This window comes from Equus quagga, chromosome 5 (assembly GCF_021613505.1).
Source record: "Equus quagga isolate Etosha38 chromosome 5, UCLA_HA_Equagga_1.0, whole genome shotgun sequence".
Lineage (NCBI taxonomy): Eukaryota > Metazoa > Chordata > Mammalia > Perissodactyla > Equidae > Equus > Equus quagga.
The window spans coordinates 96,237,064-96,254,887 of NC_060271.1; positions in this window are offsets into that span (position 1 = coordinate 96,237,064).

Below are 17,824 nucleotides of genomic sequence, written 5' to 3' on the forward strand. Positions count from 1 at the left end.
GCTATTCACCCCTTCTCACATTTCAGGTGTCAGTTTAGATATCTTCTCTTCACAGACCTTCCCTAAATATCGTAGTCAAATTAGATTCCCACACCTTTTATTTTCTATCACAGCAAATGTAATTTTATTGGTTTTTGCCAGCATGGCAATTCTTGCCATCTGCGAATATTTTCTTTCCTTATTTTCCTAATCATTGTTTAACCTCCCTCTCACTAGAATATAAACTTTAGGAGAAAGAGATCTTGCGTGAATTGTTAACTTTTATATCTGGAAATTTGTACCTAAAAGGAGTTCCATAGATTTGTGTTGAATAAATGAGTATGCATTTGAATTAGACCCTAAAATGAATCTGACCAAATGATATCATTCAGTATATCGGAGAGTATTTATAGCACAAACTTCCCACACAAGTAAAGACATTGTTATATGTATCTTCTGTTCCAGAGAAATGACCTGTCAACAAATTTTCTTAATGTTTTCTTTCTTTTTTTGGATATTCACAAAGGTGGTATGTATTATTTCTGAATAGTGATATTTCAAATTTTTTTCTTTGTAATTTTTGAGTTGCTTGATGCACTCTTTAAAAAGTTTCATTTTATTGTTGCAAGAACACTTAATGTGACATGTACCATCTTAAAAATGTTTTCTTTTTTTTTCTTTTGAGGAAGATTAGCCCTGAGCTAACATCTACTGCCAATCCTCCTCTTTTTGCTGAGGAAGACTGTCCCTGAGCTAACATCAGTGCCCATCTTCCTCTACTTTATGTATGGGATGCCTGCCATAGCATGGCTTGCCAAGCAGTGTCATGTCCACACCCAGGATCTGAACTGGCGAACCCCGGGCTGCTGAAGCACAATGTGCCAACTTAACCGCTGTCCCACTGGGCCAGCCCCCATCTTAAAAATGTTTACGTGTAAACTGTATTATTGTTCCCTAGAACTTACTTATCTTGCTTAACTGAAACTTAATGCCTATTGTTTAGTCAGACTCCATTTCCCCCTCTCTTTATCTTCTGAGCAGTCACCATTCCACTCTTTGATTTTATGAATTTGTCTATTTTAGATACCTCATATAAGTGGAATCATGCAGTATTTGTCTTTCTATGACTAGCTCATTTGACTTAGCATAAGGTTCTCAAGGTTCATCCATGTCGTGGAATGTCAAAGAATTTCCTTCCTTTTTAAGGCCCAGTAATATTCCATTATATGTATATACCACATTTTCCTTATCTTTTCATCTGTCCATGGATATTTAGGTTGTTTCCATATCTTGGCTATTGTAAATAGGGCTTTAATGAACATAAGAGCAAGAATATCTCTTAAAGATCTTGATTTCAACTATTTTAGATAAACTCTCAGAAGTGAGATTGCTGGATCATATGATAGTTCTATTTTTAATTTTGTGAGGAACTTCTATACTGTTTTCCATAGTGGCTGCACCACGTTGCATTCCAATTAACAGTGTGCAAGGGTTTCAATTTCTCCACATCCGTGCCAATACTGGTTGCTTTTTGTTTTTGTTGATATAGCCATACTGACAGGTGTGAGGTGATGTCACATTGTGATTTTGATTTGCACTTTCCTAATGGTTGGTGACACTGGGCACTTTTTCATATACCTGTTGGCCATTTGTATGTCCTCTTTGAAGAAATGTCTATGCAAGTCCCTAGACCTTGATGCTTTCTCTAGAGGATGATGGCCATGGAGGATTACAGAATTCTGTCTGAGAAGTCCCCTGAATCCACTGTTTCTGGTTCAAGGAGACCAAAGCATCTGCAGAGCTCCATTTTTAAGAGGTTTCTTATTTCAAATATCGAGGGATGGAGAGAAAGAAAACAAGGAGCCTCTTTATGTTTCCTATTCTTAACATTGTAATCAGATACACAGACTGCTATTTTGAGCTTCTAATTGTCTTTTGTGCTATTTTTGATCTCCTGATACAGGTAAAGGGAGAAATCAGCAATGAGGGAGTATTAATTGCCCTAAGACTTCATGAATGACTCAAGCCAAGCCTGGAACCATCACATAACTCGGCTGTACAGTTTTTGAGAGGAGAGATTAGCTATGTCACTGACTGATTTGGTTTCTGGTTTCTAGGTTATCTTTCTTCTCCAGAAAAGCAGGGATTATGCTACTACGATACGTGGATTGAATTTTACCTTTTATGTGACTTCAGTTTTTTGAGATCAGATATAGAATATGTTTTATTCATTAGTTTCTGGTTATAGTAAAGTATAGTTCCTGAAATCTGATAATCTGATACCTGTTACTGCACTTCAAACAGTAGAAGTGTTTTTGAATATCCTTGTTTTTATTGGGAAAGTAAAAATTCTGATGTTGGTTTTCATCTTTCAGACCCACTGCAGAATCTGTTCCTTCTGAGATTATCTCAAGATAGGAAGATACACGGGTGGATCAAGCAATATTTCATGCTGCTGATCAGATACTTGGCAACAAGGGAAACCAGAAATAGAGTGTCATACACTAATTAAGCCCTATGATCCTGGGTCAAGTTACCATGGTTATGTTTTCTAAATATATATTGACACTCATCTTCCTCCTCCCCAATTCATACATTTTTTTTCTAATTCTAGTGGCTGTATTCCATTATTTTTCAATGTGTTACAGAAAAAAATTTCCAGTGAGAAAGGAACAGAATAGCCACATATTCATCACTCTTACTTGCCTGCTTTGATCATTCTTGCCAAACTTAATAACATCTGTCACTAAAGACGGAATTTCTTAACTCTGTGATTTTGGTCAATGTCTTTGGGAGAAATAAGGTTTGATTGTGACATCCTTCCTAAGAAATATTTATATATCTTTAGTCACCTCTAACATCTGTCACATCTAAGTTTGTTACACGTTCTTATCTCTGAATTTTTATTCAAAATACTTGATGCTAAGAGTCTTTATTTGACCTGTAGCTCCCAATTTAGATAGACTTTTGCAAATGAGACAAGCCTGCACTGTACCAGTAATCTTTATTTTTTGTGTGGTAAAGAATAACTGAAATTTAGAGCCAAGAGTTACATCTTTTTGTTACATAATAATCTTTGAACACATCTTTCACTCAACTCCTTTCCCAAGGACATAAATTTGCCTCTTTTCTCCTATGATGCAATTCTTATTTTAATTGTTCATTAGTCTGCTCTACGTAGAGATTCCCAAAACATGTGAGACTGACATAAAATTTACATATATATAATGATTGATATAAATCACTTGGACATTATGTCAATGCATACTGCATAGTTTAGCATAATGACTAGTGACTGTTTTGTGGTTCAATACATCACACGATAAATTCTAGCATAATTTTTTAAAAGCTTGAAACTACTCCATCTCCTAATTAGGCAACTTCCGGTTCACTAATCCCAGTACTTTGTCTCTTTTGCTCAGTACAAATGATTGACTTATTTTAGCCTACATTTTTTAAATGAGCTTTTCTACTTTTCTTTGCCATGTCAACTTGATTTTGAAATTCCTCCTATGCTCTTGCAAAAATGAAGCTCGATTTTATTTGATCTTATTTTCACATACGTTCCGGTATGCCCAGAGCTGACATCTTCTATAGCCATCCTGTTGCCAACTTCTATTTTTAAGAAAACATCTAATATACACACTTATTTTGATAATCCAAGGCTCCCTCTTCTGTTTTCCCCTCACAAAAAGCATTAACAAAATATACAAAGAAGGAACAAAGATAACCAAATGGATTATTTCTCCTTTCTGACTGTCCATCAGATCGTTTACTATAGGTGAGGTTAATCAGCCACTGACAGCTCTACAAGGAAGGTAGCAGAAGGAAAGACAATGAAAGTATGCTTACCATCAACTGGATGTGTATGACCCAAGACATGCACCAGGCTTGTTTGTTTCACCTTCCCACACAAAACACAACTGGACTTACAAATATAAATGTTACTATTACATCTAAAATCTTATCAGAATTGGTAAATTTAAATTATTATGAGCCTCTAAACTGCCAAAGGAATAACAAAAGAATTTACCTTTAGGCTCTTTTTCTTCTATTAGCTATCCCTCTTACAGTATTCATTCATATAAGTTTCCTTTATTTAAGCATTAACTAGCCCTTAAGCAAGGTAAATGAAGGCGACCACATGCTAGCTTGAAAAATCTTAGCAGATGAATTTAATGTGCCTCCATTCCTTGGTTGAGAACTATGGCCCCAAAACATTCTGGCACAAAGGATAATGGTCTCCTTGTATTTTTCTTCCTCTTGCTCACTTTCAGTTAGTCGCCTCTAAATTTGTCCTAAGATTAGATGTGAAATACAAAGGGGAAAAAGTGTTAGATTTTTAAGTGAAGTATTACGTGGTTTCCGCATTTCTGTTCTAAAAAACGTCAGCAGTCTTGAGACAACCGAGAGCGGGCAGAAACAAAATATTACAAAATACAAATCCTTGCATCGACTGGTCCATTTTCACCCTTTTGCTGTTTATATATTTCCCTCTAAATAATTCTGATATTTCTGATGTTTGTTATTGTCAATAACTAAATTCCAGGACATTACAGGCTGCTTAGAGGAAAGAAAAAGATGAGGAGGAGACATCAATAAAGAATCAGAATTTACGAACAGAGGAGAGGAGTTTGCAAGTTCCGCCAAAAAAAAAAAAAAGTCAACTTCTTCCTATTCTAGTTAGTTATCCTTCCCAACAGCATTAGCGATTTGCTAGTTCAAACAACTTAGCTCAATGGTGACAGGATTGGGCAGATGAAAGTGTGTCATATAGTTCATGGTAATTGTCTACAAATCACTACACAATAGCATCAAAGTTTCAGAAGTCTCTCTTCTACGGTTTTTAAATATCATTATCCTCAAAGAAGTTTCTATGTGTTTTTCTTAGGTAATGACAGTGCTGTCAAGTTTTAGAGACATTTCTGTATTATTTCAAAAATGGTAATTTCTGATTGTCTATAAAAGGATTTTTTATTACATTATGCAAGAACATCTCATTATTGCTTTGCCTTCACTGCCACTAAGTTTTCCTACCTTCTTTCTTCAAAATATGTTGAATTGCCTTCGATGTCAGTAACATATTTTTTGAAGAAAAAATTTTGCTTCTTCATGTTCAATCATCCTTAGGAGAGTTGTCTGTCTTTTTGAAGCAAGCTCTAATATTTTTCTCTTTTAAAATTTTGCTTCAAATGGGACAGCAAACTGTCCTTTGCAGTGTGTTTTTTTTCCTCTCATTTCCCTTTTCTGACATTAGCTTCAGTTGCTTGCATCTTGATAGTCTAAACTGCCTGTCACTCACATTTCACAATTGAGAAGAGAAAAAAGTAAGTGATTACAGGACCTGGGCCCCACACAAAAGCTCTGTGTCCAGTCAGTGACATGTCCCTTCACTTACTGTCCAATAATGCAAGCATTATTCAGCCAGCTCATGACATGTATGGAAAACCTAATTAGATATATAAAAAATACATTGTTAGTTTCCCCATCACTGGTATATAATACTTTCATATAAATCAATCTATCTTCACATATGACATGTCATTGATTTTTATTCAAAAACATTGATTTTGGTAAAAAGGGTTTTGTGCCATTTCATGATGGGTCACTCATTCCAGACCACAAAGTTAGTCCAATATCTCAATTTCATTTCATAGAATCTTGCATTTATACTTTGACCATGCCCGTAGCCAACCCTTATCTCACTGTTTTGCAGTTATTCGAATAACATAACTCCTTCTCCAAACCAAATTTCCCCTCACTCAAGGTCTCCTGGCTCTGTGGCCAATGTTTTCTAACCACCAGCACCCAGAAAGCACTCACTTCTTGGAATTGCTGCAGAATCGAATCATTGTCATGCTTTGCCACATAGTGTACATGACCTGGTTTTGGTAGTTAACTCAATTGTAGGATCTTTCATTTCTGTAACCTTGTTTATTTTTATTTGTAAAGTATATGTAGATAACATCCAACAGATCTTGTGAAACTTGATTAATCTATTTAAATAAATTACTTCCTAACATTATTTTTGGAGTAAAATCTACCAGTTTTAAACTTTTGTACCACTCTGATAGCTCAACCCATAACATAAGCCCTTTCACAAAAATTACATGAGATGTAAAAGGTGAAGTCCAAAATGTCTTAAAGCTTTTTCAGGTGTTAAGTCTGTTTATAGTGCTATATAGAGTCCTTCAAGATTGTACAGTTCTGTGAGGTTATCTAATGTCTAAGGAAGGAGTCCTCACCGGTTAGCTGCAAATGTGGCAATATAGATATGGTGGATACTGAAAATGGTTCAAAAGAATGTTATAAAGAAATAATTGTTATTTTGTTCCACTTTTCAAACAATTCTTTTTATTTACTTCCTTCAATTCTCTCTTGAGAAGATCCTTCTCTGCAACAGAAGCTGTAGGGCAAGACACAGCAGCTCATAACACTCTTGTACGTGTCCTGGAGACTTTCTTTTTCTCTCTCTCTCTTTTCCTGTTGCTTTTGTGTTCAAATTATTGAGAAAGAGATTCTGGCCCAACTAAGAATCCTCCCATTATTCCCCTGGTTACTATTGGTGAGATCACATAATATAAATATGGCTGCAGGAGGCTTTTCTCAAAACAGGGGTACAAGTACAGAAAGAAACTTCACAAACTGGGGGACACTCAGGTTCCATGTTGACTGGCTACTCCCGCAAGGGGAGAAGGCATCAGACACTATGGAACACAGTCAAAAGAAAACATTTTGCAAGCATCAGTTTATTAATTGTCATTGAATTATTTCTCTGGCAGGATAAATGCAACGTTATTTATTCAAATAACTCTCTTCTAATATGTTTATGATTTACCAATAACTGACAAAAGCATAAAAATGACTATAATACATATCAAAATATCAGTAGTGGTTGTCTTCAGGTGTGAGGGATAAATTTTTGAACAACTTTTTTACATAATATAATTGCATCTGTGCTTTCTAAATATTTTATATTGAGTATGTACAACTTTTAAAAAAGATATAAAATCAAAGATTATAAAAAACATGATATATGCCATACATATATATGTATACATTATATCATGGTGTATATACCCTTTAAGCTCAATAACATATACTTTTTAAATTTCATTTACTTTTTTAAAGTAACACTTCATGTTTCCCACTTATGTAGAAGCAAGGCCCAGCCTTCCTCGTATATTTCACCCCTGAACACCTATCTATGAACAGTGTTGCAAAGTTTACTTTTTCTAACAAGGGTCATGCCAGAATCAAAACCACATTAGACCATGTTTGAAAGTCTTTCTTAGCAAGTGGTTTTTTAAAAAAACTTAAAAAAAAAAAAAACACTTGGATCCAGGGGAATGCCCCTTTAGTATTAAGACTCCATCCACTCTGTGATATCTGAAGTGTATTTCAATAAGGAAATTCAATCTGAGAAAATCCATGAGGTTAAAAAGTGTGTTTTGCATGGTAACTGTGCTCTCTCTTCTCCTGCCATTTAGTGCAGCCATGACATTCAGTTGGGAGCCAAAAATAAGAGGGAAAAGCTTTTTTTTTCCTTTTCCCATCTATTCCTCTTGCCTCCCGATACTGAGCAAGATTCTATATGTTTGGTTCAGAAACAAGGCCACATGCTTTCTTTTTGAAAGTGTAATCTAATTAGTTGAAATGTGTGTGAAGCACACAAAAAACGGGTTACTGATATACTGATGGTCCTGCAACAATCTGTGTTTTATGAATATTCTGGAAACTTTGATACTTGGGTCTGTAATATTTCCCATGAATTTTACTGTCCTTACGGAAAGTCCATCAACTTCTAAAATTGTGAAACCTACCTATGAAGGTATTCAATAGATTGATGAATAACACTGAAATATCCTAGCTCATTTTGATGGTGAGAAATCTGTCACCTCCCAAAGTCAGCCAACTCCTGAACTATACAATGTATTCATTCTGACAAAAAGCCTATGTTAACTATGGGACTGTAGATGTACAGTCTTCTATATATTATACTGAAGAATGTTTTAAAAATTAGAAAAATTTCATGTCTAACAGTTTTTAAAAATATTACCTTTCTTTCCAGCCTGCTAGTCTGTCACAGACTGACAAACTGTTAATGTTGAAAAGGAAGCACAAAATATTACATACGTTCCTAACCCTCTTGCTTCCATACTTGCTTCTCTTTCTGCCAGAAGTAGGTGTGGTCCACAAAAGACATATAATTTTAGTAAAGTATCATTGGCTTCTTGAAGTACATTATTTCTCCCCATTAATTTTAGAGAACAATGTTAATATACAATCAGAGAAGGCATATTAAATATGATATGATATTAATATAACATATAATAAACAATATTAACACATAACCTAGAAAAGTCACATTCAGACTGATAAACAAGAAAACACTAAAAAGGAAAAGTTAAGGAAAAGCACTTTGATTTGTGAATAATTAATGGCTAGCTGACTCTGTTGATCTGAAAGTTATAAAGAACTTCTGCTTTAGTTTTGGAAATAGGATGGCCTTTGGCATCTGTCCTTGACTCAAATCATAGCACCACACCACCTGTTAACTCACTGACTTTGAACATAATATTTACTATGTTGACCCAAATGTTTCATCTGTAACAGGTCATTAATAACATATACCTTTTAAGTTATTATGAAGATTAAATGACAACACCATATAATTCATAGCATAATTATATCTTTTTAAATGTAACAGTTTTCTTTCTGTTTTTGCTAAAAATATCTGCTAGGAAAAAATCTTAGTCATTACAACTCTGGAAGATAGGCTATTTATTTACTTATTTATTTATGTAATAATTGTTTAATTAAGGGGGGATATTTTTTGTCTCAAGGGTGAATGATAAATTGTAGTGGGCCATTTCATGTTAATGTCTAGGAAGACAATATTATAAAAAATATAAATTTTCCAGAAATTATAGATTTTCCCAAATTCCTCTCAAAGCTATAGCAAGTTTTTATTCACTAGACTGATAGTAAGTACAAAGCACTAGGAATAGAAGAACCAAGTTGGGCGTATTACTCTGCCTTATAATCAAAAAATATTGTACAAGTATAGTAATTAAAACAACAATGTATTGGTGCAGAGTTAGAAGAAATAGAACAGTGGAACAGGAAAGAGAGGCCAGAAATAAACATGTGCATATGTTCAGACCCAATGTATGACAACAGTGGTCCTCCAGAAAGGGGAGACTACTGAATAAATAATACCGGGACACTTGGTTACCATATGGGAAATATTAAAATGGATATCTTTCTTAAACCATACTTAAAAATAAATTCTAAATGGATCCAAGAACTTAATTGTGAAAGGCAAAACTTAAAACATTTTCAAAGAAAACATGGGAACAGTATCTTTGTGACTTTAAAGAATGATTTAACAAGCCGTAACACACGTAAGCTCCACAGAAAAGAATGAGGAATTCAAATCTGTCAGAATGAAGATTTTATTTTGACTAAAAATACAATAAAGGAAGAGGGAAAATCTGCACATTTGGAGAAAGCGTTTCCAAGACATAACCGACTGAGATTAGAGTTAATTCAGGGAAAGGGTTGGTAGATGGGATTCAGGTACACATGCAGGATACTTCAAAGATGCTTATAAAGTTCTATTTCTTAAATTGGCCATGATCAAATGACCAAGTCAATTCAATTATTATCCTGTGAACTGTCCATAAAAACCTATACAATCTTTTGTACACTACTTAAAAATGAAAATAGGGGCCAGCCCATGACCAAGCGGTTAAGTTCACGCACTCCACTTCTGCGGCCCAGGGTTTCACCAGTTCGGATCCTGGGCACAAACCCAGCACTTCTAGGTATATATCCAAAATAATTGAAAGACAGCCTCAAAGAGATATTTGTAAACAATGTGAATGTACTTAATACTACTGAACGGTGCACTTAAAAATAATTAAGATGGTAAATTTTATACTGGCGCACTTGTGAATTTTGCCACAATTTTTTTTTAAAAAAGGATTTAAATCTTCCCTTGCTGATACACAGCAAGTGAAGCAGTGTCTGTGATTGACATAAAAATGGCTCAAAAGCCACTGCTTTCAAGTGAGCTTGAAATATTACTGTCCCCCACGTAGTTTCCTGATTTCATGTATGCAATAACAGTTTTCAGAATACCTCATATTTTGGCTTTTCCTATATTTTTTTAGGTTACCAGAGACCTTCAGTAGGTCAGGTGCACTAGGAGGCTGACTGTCATATAATACCATTTCTCTATCAATTTTAGTTAAGTAAAATCAAAGAGTCAATATTCCCAATGAGCTTACTAAAGTACTTGAAGCAATCTCATGATAAATCAGTGGAAATGCTTATATTCACAACACTAATTTATGTTTCAGAAATCTGAGTCTTAGTACAGGTATGTCTGCTCCTAACAAGGCTGTGATTTTGCTAATCAAATCTTCCCTCCCGCTTAGAAGTGCAGGAGGTCTCATTATACCAAGCTCCTCATCTCTGTATGTAGGGCTGGTTGCATTGTGACATGCATATATTCTGATCCCATGTTAAATATATTATGAGAAAGTGTGTGTGTGTTTCCAAATCAGTTCATGACTGATCGTAGAGAGTATCCATAAGGTTATTATTATTAAATATTTAAGATTTATTTATCTAGTTTTACTATAAATATCTGGAAAAGAAGGGAGCTAAAAAAATTGTCTAAGCTTGCAACGTTTTGCAAATTTGAATTTAGACTTCTTGTATGTACTGGTTTTGTAAAAGGAAAGTGAATTGAAAAATTGTCATAGAGTGAGAAATATTTGCTCTAAAAGTGGGAAGGATTTTAATTTGATCATTCATCATCCATCTCTGTTGCTCCTTTGCCAGTAAGTTGTGGGATAGACTAGAATGTATTACTGAGGACATAGAAACAGTTAGCATTCTTATTGCTAACATTTGTAACCCTTCTATAAACAAATCCTGACAAGCTGAGGCTTAGTGGGATACTAGCTATTCATTTCTTTGAAATGCTTCATGTATACATTACTTACAACTTATTGTATGTGTTAACAAATGCAATAAGTTGCTTTTCTGGTGGAAAAGCTAAACTGCCTTTCTACAAATCAATAATAATTAAGACAAATCACTTGCATTTCCGTAAATTATACACATCCAGAAAACTTAAGAGAGAGACAATATTAATATTTATGGTAAAAATGATGAAGCCGATGTCACTAAATTTTATTGAATATATGAAGAAATATATTTAGTGTAGTTAGAATTTTAATAATGGCAAATTTTCAGCATTTGTATATTAGACGAAGGGAATGGAAATTCTGGAGGGAAATTAGGCCTTCGTTCTAATACTTAATCTACAGTTTAGTTCATTGAACTGAATCATGAGGGGACAACCCACTCACTGGATATACATTCCTTTCCTAAGCAATCCTTTTCTTTGAAGCACTAGAGAGAAAAGAAGATGTCAATATATATCATTTTGTTTTATAAATCTCCGTTACTATAAAAATATTCCCATAGACTTGAGACATAATTACACCTGGACAGATGATTACTTGAGTGTGGCTTTTCATTAAGGAGATCTTATTAATAATTACATAAAATATGCCCTTCAAGACATAAAAAGAGGATATGGTAAGTTGCTTCCTGGATGATTCTTTGGGGCATAACAAGCTAATTCCCCATGGGTCTCACTTCTGGCCTCTAGAGAGCTGTACAATCACTAGGGCTTTATATGTGATTCATAAAATCAGAGCGTTAGATAACTGAAAGTTATAGCGCAGCCTCCACAGATTACACCCCACAGATGCATGAACGGAGTACCACAGGGATGAGCAGATCTATTCAGGGTCGTATGCCCACTCCCGCGCAGTATGAGAGAGATCAGTCTTAAAGAATTTTCTAGTTCATAATCTTTTTCTTCCTTCCTTCTCTCCTTTCTTCTCCTTTTCCTTCCTCCCTCTTTCCCTTCCCTTTTTCTTATTTTTTTCTGACTGGTAAACTCTTTCTTTCTATTTTTTTTTGTGTGTGCATGCCTTCATCTCCTGTCTTTCTCTCCTATGTCTCGCTTCTACACCCCTTCTCAAATAAAGAAGGAATGACTGGTCTGGCATCAATCCAGTATCTAGTGTTGAGAACTAGACTGTGTGTAAGGGACCAAAGTTTGAATAGGGAGTTTATTACTTGAGACAAGATGGGATGCATCTTCACATTAGAGGAATGAATAGAAAATATACGAACGCCAGAAAGTACGAAGATGGATCAAGTTTGGTCAGAGATCGTAGGGGCAAGAAATCAAGGCAGAGTGTAAGGATATTGTAGTGAAATCAAAATATGGCTTAACGGAGAAGTACAGAGAAATTGCCGTGAACACCAGTGCATGTATACAGTTCTTCACAGGTCAGGATACAAGTGTGGCATAAGTGAGGGGAAAAAATTTAGTAAACTGTACATAATTGCAGGGAAAGGTAGAACAGCATGAAGTAAAGTGATGTATTTATCCCAGTGGCAATATACCTCCCACCATCTCCAAACAGCTTCATATTTCTGTAAAGGTAGACGTATTTGTGCTGCTGACTGGCTCAGAGCTTCTCAGGACCCATCTCCCCAGAGGTCAAGGTCATAACAAACTATAGCAACAGTCATAGCTTCTAAAACTCATTTCAGCATTTACACTATGCTATATGATAATGGCTGTCACCGTTTTATATATAGACTTCATATTCCCACCTTGAAACCAGTTTTCTTGGGGCCAAGGGTTGTCTTACACATCTTTGTAGCCTCTACAGAATCTAGCACTTTCTGACGCAGAGTATATGCTTAACAAAAGATGCATAAGTAAAGTCTGAATCTGGCAATGAAGCCATGTTAGTGACCTGTGACATTTTCAGAATAAGAGGGCACTCACAAGGTCAAATGCATAGAAATAATGGAGGTAGCATCTGTACAGTTTTATGAAAAACATGCTAAATGCTGTTTTCATGGGAAATTCACATATTATCCAGAAGTACCTGTGCCAAATAAGCCTATCTTTTTTCTTGCAGATCACACTTGATTTTAGGTGTGTTTTTGTTATGTGATCCTGGGAAATACCTCTGTGGAATCTATCCCACTCACATTGCCCGCCCCCAGGAATTACTTTTATCACTGTAAAACAAAACCTGATTTCACAAAGTCTCTAAAACTTTGTTGGCTTTTAAGATAGAAAGTATAAAAAGTGAGTTATTTGAGCTGTCACTCAAGGAATTTCATAATTTTGTTCCAAACTTTCTCTTAAATGAGACATTGTTGAAAATGCACTATTTGATATACTAATATATACTCAATTAAGGCTTCGTTCTCCTCCACTCTCCTTTTCTCTCCATACATGCATTATATCTAGCACACTGTCATCTAAAATATAATACTTAGAACAAGAGTCCCACAAGATATTTGGCACAAAAATCAGTTTCATGATAAAATAATCTTAATAAATGCTACATGTTAGGTTATCAGTCATAATTTGCATCAAAATCTCTGTAAAGTCCAGCAACAAGGAATCCTGCTTCATTTTTTTAACTCAAGAGTTTCCTAAGCAAAACCTCAAAACCTATTTCTCTGTGTGTGTAACAGTCAGTGACATTCCCATAAAGCTTATTCATTCAACAAATGTCTATTTAACACTCTTTATTCCTGGCACTATACTGGGTACTGTGGCTCAGTTTGACAGTTCAGTAATCTGAGCCTCCAGGTCTATCTTCTGCTCCTCACTCATTCAGTCATACCTGGTGACACACATCAGTCCCTGAATCTATCATAGTCTGAAACTTCAGTGCCTTCATTCAGACTGTTAACATTGGCCGGAACTGCACCTCTGTGTATCACGTCATATCATACTTCAATTGCCAAATTAACACCTTTATTTCTGTAAAACTTATCAAATCTCCTTCCCCAAATCCAAAATTAATTTTACCCATCTCTAATCTTCTTGGCATTTTCCACATACACATTGTATGACATTAGTTGTTCCACTCTTCCCCCTCACTCACTGGACCTTTGTAGGTAGAGATTTAGTTACTTTTACATCCTTACCCCTTGTGTTTAGACAATGTCTCACACATTGTGAGCGTGTGAAAAATGTTTGTTCAAATTATTTTTACATCCACTTGCAGACCTTGAAATTTTACTATTTGGTACTGCATCAAGTACTTCAGATCCTCTTAGCCTTGCTATCTCTTGTTCCAGCTGTTGTTTCAGCAACCAGCTTTCCATTGGTTTTAAGCACTTTCAAGCAAGTGTCACTTGGCACCCTGAATCTTGTCCCTGCTTACGTGATTCCTCCTAAACACAAAGAGGGACACTGCTTGCCCACTAGAATTGCAGGCCCATAGGGTGAAACTTTGAGACTTGGAAGCTGGTGGGTAAATTATTTTATTTCTTCTCTAACCCATCTCCTCCACCGCTGCCAGGGAAATTCATAAGGCTTATTAGGAGCCAGTCCCACGAGATTGAGCAATAAATTGTCCTTGGTGGAAGGTGACTTGAAAATGTCTTTTGTGTATTTGCTTTCTCTTCTTCGCCTCTTCACTCCCCCAGTCCTTCATTGCTGCTCCCTGGGCTTATACTCCTTGATAAAGTAGTAACTCAGAAACAGTTTCAACCTCTCCTTTATGGAAAAACCAGATAAAGACTAGGATATTAATTTATATTAAATTACTCTCATAAGTTCCTGTATGAAAGTTTCTAGAACAATAAATGGATGCTACAAAAAAGACAGCTGTAAGAAGGCAGTCTGCAGCCAACTTTTATGACCAAACCAGTGTTAATGAACCTCACTTTTACTCACTCCTTTCACAAATATATCCATACTCATTATTCCCTTATAATTCCATATTTTGTTCCTCTCTGATTACTTATAGAAAATATTCTCTTCAACATATTACTACTGCCATTATTGTTATTATGAATCCATGAGTCGACTACCACCGCTATCATCAGTTTGGTTGTCGTGTATAACTTAGATTCATGTAAAACTTCAATGAGCTATTTGCACATGGATTAAATAATGAAATGTGGTACCTATTTCAGCACATTGCCATTTTTAAAACTTTATAATATTGGTAGAACAAAGAAAGACTCTGAAAAATGTTGACTGTGATCTCAATAAGGCATTTAACAAAGTCATGTTACCCTTGAAGAGAGTAAAAGACTGATGGGGTGGGTGGCAGAAATCTTTTGTGGACATTTTTTATGTGGTTGAATAATGATACCAAAAATCATGTTGTCTCTAATCTGCAAAGAAATCTCCAAGTGGCAAGGCTCAAATCTTTCTATTTTTATCTGTCATGTGACATTATTAAATATGTTTTAATCAAGAAATTAAAGTGAAGAATTGCCTGCTCAATTTTCATAAAGTAAAAATATCTGAGTGATAGTGAGTACACCGAGTAATAGAATCAACATGCTGGGAGACCCAGACAGTTGAAATGATCAGACAAAATAAAAAGATGGAAATTTTTGTAGCCATTAGAATAAAGAACTAAAACATGTTGAAAATCCACTATGTACCCAGGTAATTGGCATTAATACAATTATACATATCAAGGGAATGAACAGTTCACTGGATTTAACATTGGTTAAATTATATCTGAAATATATTGTCCATTTTATGTTAATTATTACTATTGATGTATGAGTTTTTAGAAAGTTCAGAGAAATAACCTAACCCATCAGACAGCCTGGATGGGGAGGAAGCAAGAAAATAAGTCACTTATTCATGTTATTTATTCATTTACCTTCCTGCCCTAAATTCTTTTTTTTATAAGATTCTATTTTAGGCTCTTGGGATCAGTGACAAACCAAAAAGATATAATGCCTGCTCTCATCATGGAGTGTATAGCTTAGTAAGAAGTGTATTAAATACAAAATTCAAATGATAATGTAATTAGAAATTGCAATATGTGTTCTAAAAATACATTTCAGAGGAAACTGATTTAGACAGGACTGTCAGGGAAGGATACTTTAAGCACTATTAAAAATATTGTCATGTGGGTAAGTTGCAAGAATGAAATGCTATTGTTTACCAAGAAGCATTTGTGTACCAGATGCCTTAAGATACTTGAAGAGCTGATTATTTAGAAGAGAAGTCTGATTTAATGACTGAGGGTAGAAGTACCGTCCATTTCTACTGTGACAATTTGTTGTAAAAATAGGTAAAAGTTACAGGAATATTGGTTTCAACTCCAAATTTAAAAAATATTCTAAAGTTCAAGCTACTGAACATTGGAATGATTCACATAGTAGTGATATATCACTCAAAGTGTATAAGTGGATGCCCCCTGACTTGGAGTAGGTTAAAGATTTCTGATGTCCTTCCAATTGTAAGAATATACGTTTAGCATTGTATTTTATAGAGAGAGGAATACTTTCCATAAAATTATTTGTAAAATGTAAAATGACTTACAACAATCATTTTAGAATTTCTATACCGTACACCCCTCCTCCACCCCCTACATCGGGGTAGACACTACAGCACCATTATGATTTGCATCAGAGCTTTTAATCTTCTGTACATTTGAATGTGGCAAGGAGTCTCCAGAAGTATCAAAACCATGTTTATGGGGAAGATTCCCACCATGCAGAATTAGCATTGCCTTCAAGACAGTATAGTATAGTGGTTAAAGCAGATACTGAGGAGTCTGATTGCCTGACAGCAAACCCCTGTCTCATTGCTGTGTGTTCTCAGGGAGGATATTTAACCAATGTGACCCTCAGTCTCATGCCTTGTAAAATAAAAATAACACACATCACGAACTTTAGTTGTGAAGATTGAGAGATAATGTATACCAAAGCTTTTAGCTATCGTTATTATCTTTGTTATTTTTGCCCAATATCATGGCCAAAAAATTTCCTGGTATGGCACACAGACACCACTGGTGGTTTCCTTTGCTTCTGCCATTTTGAAGAAGCAAATCCACAAGAATGTTTAATGAGAAAAATGCTTCCTTGATTTAATATTAATAGTATAGAAAAGTGATTACTTTATAATAAAAATTAAAATGTAATTTTGAAAGCCATTTGTCACAGCCCACACTACATATAAACATTCAAACAAATTAGAAAAACACAACACCATTTGTGAATGATCTTGCCAAAAGCTAGAACCAAATGTAACTCAACTTCTGAATATAGCAATTAAATTATAGAAAATACAGAGGGACCAGGGACAGAGGAACACGAAAAAAAACACAAAGAGGGTACAATTGGTATCATCTAGACTGTGGAGAAAACGCAAACTACCCAGTTTCTTCAACAAGAAGCAGCTGGAGGGACTGTACATTAAAATAGATTAACAGAATCTATCAATCAATATCCATGTATGAAACTTATTTTGATCTTGATTTAAACAAAACAAAATATCTGTTTAAAATAAAACATAAGTGACAGACAATTAGAAATTTGAACACTGACTAGATATTTCTGGATATTATTGAAATTACTATTTGATTTTTAGATATGATGATAATAGGCATGTTTTCAAAAGAGATTAGTTATTTTTTAGAGATACATCCTGAAATATTTACTGATAAAATGGTCATAAAGTAAGGAAGGGGGAATAAATAAGGGTAAAGATGACTCAGGGTTGACTATGACTTGTCAATTGTTCAATATCAGTGATGGGTATGTCACATTACTCTATTTTTTAAATTTCCCACAATCCAAAAAAATGTTTAAAAGCCAGTTAGAGAAATTAGCTAATTTTAGAATTGTACAAATGGTCTAGAAAATTAGTTTCTTAAACCTACTCTTCAAACTATTGCCTTATAGTTTAAATATGTTAGATATAGATATATAGATATGTGGGTATAGATATAGTGTTTTC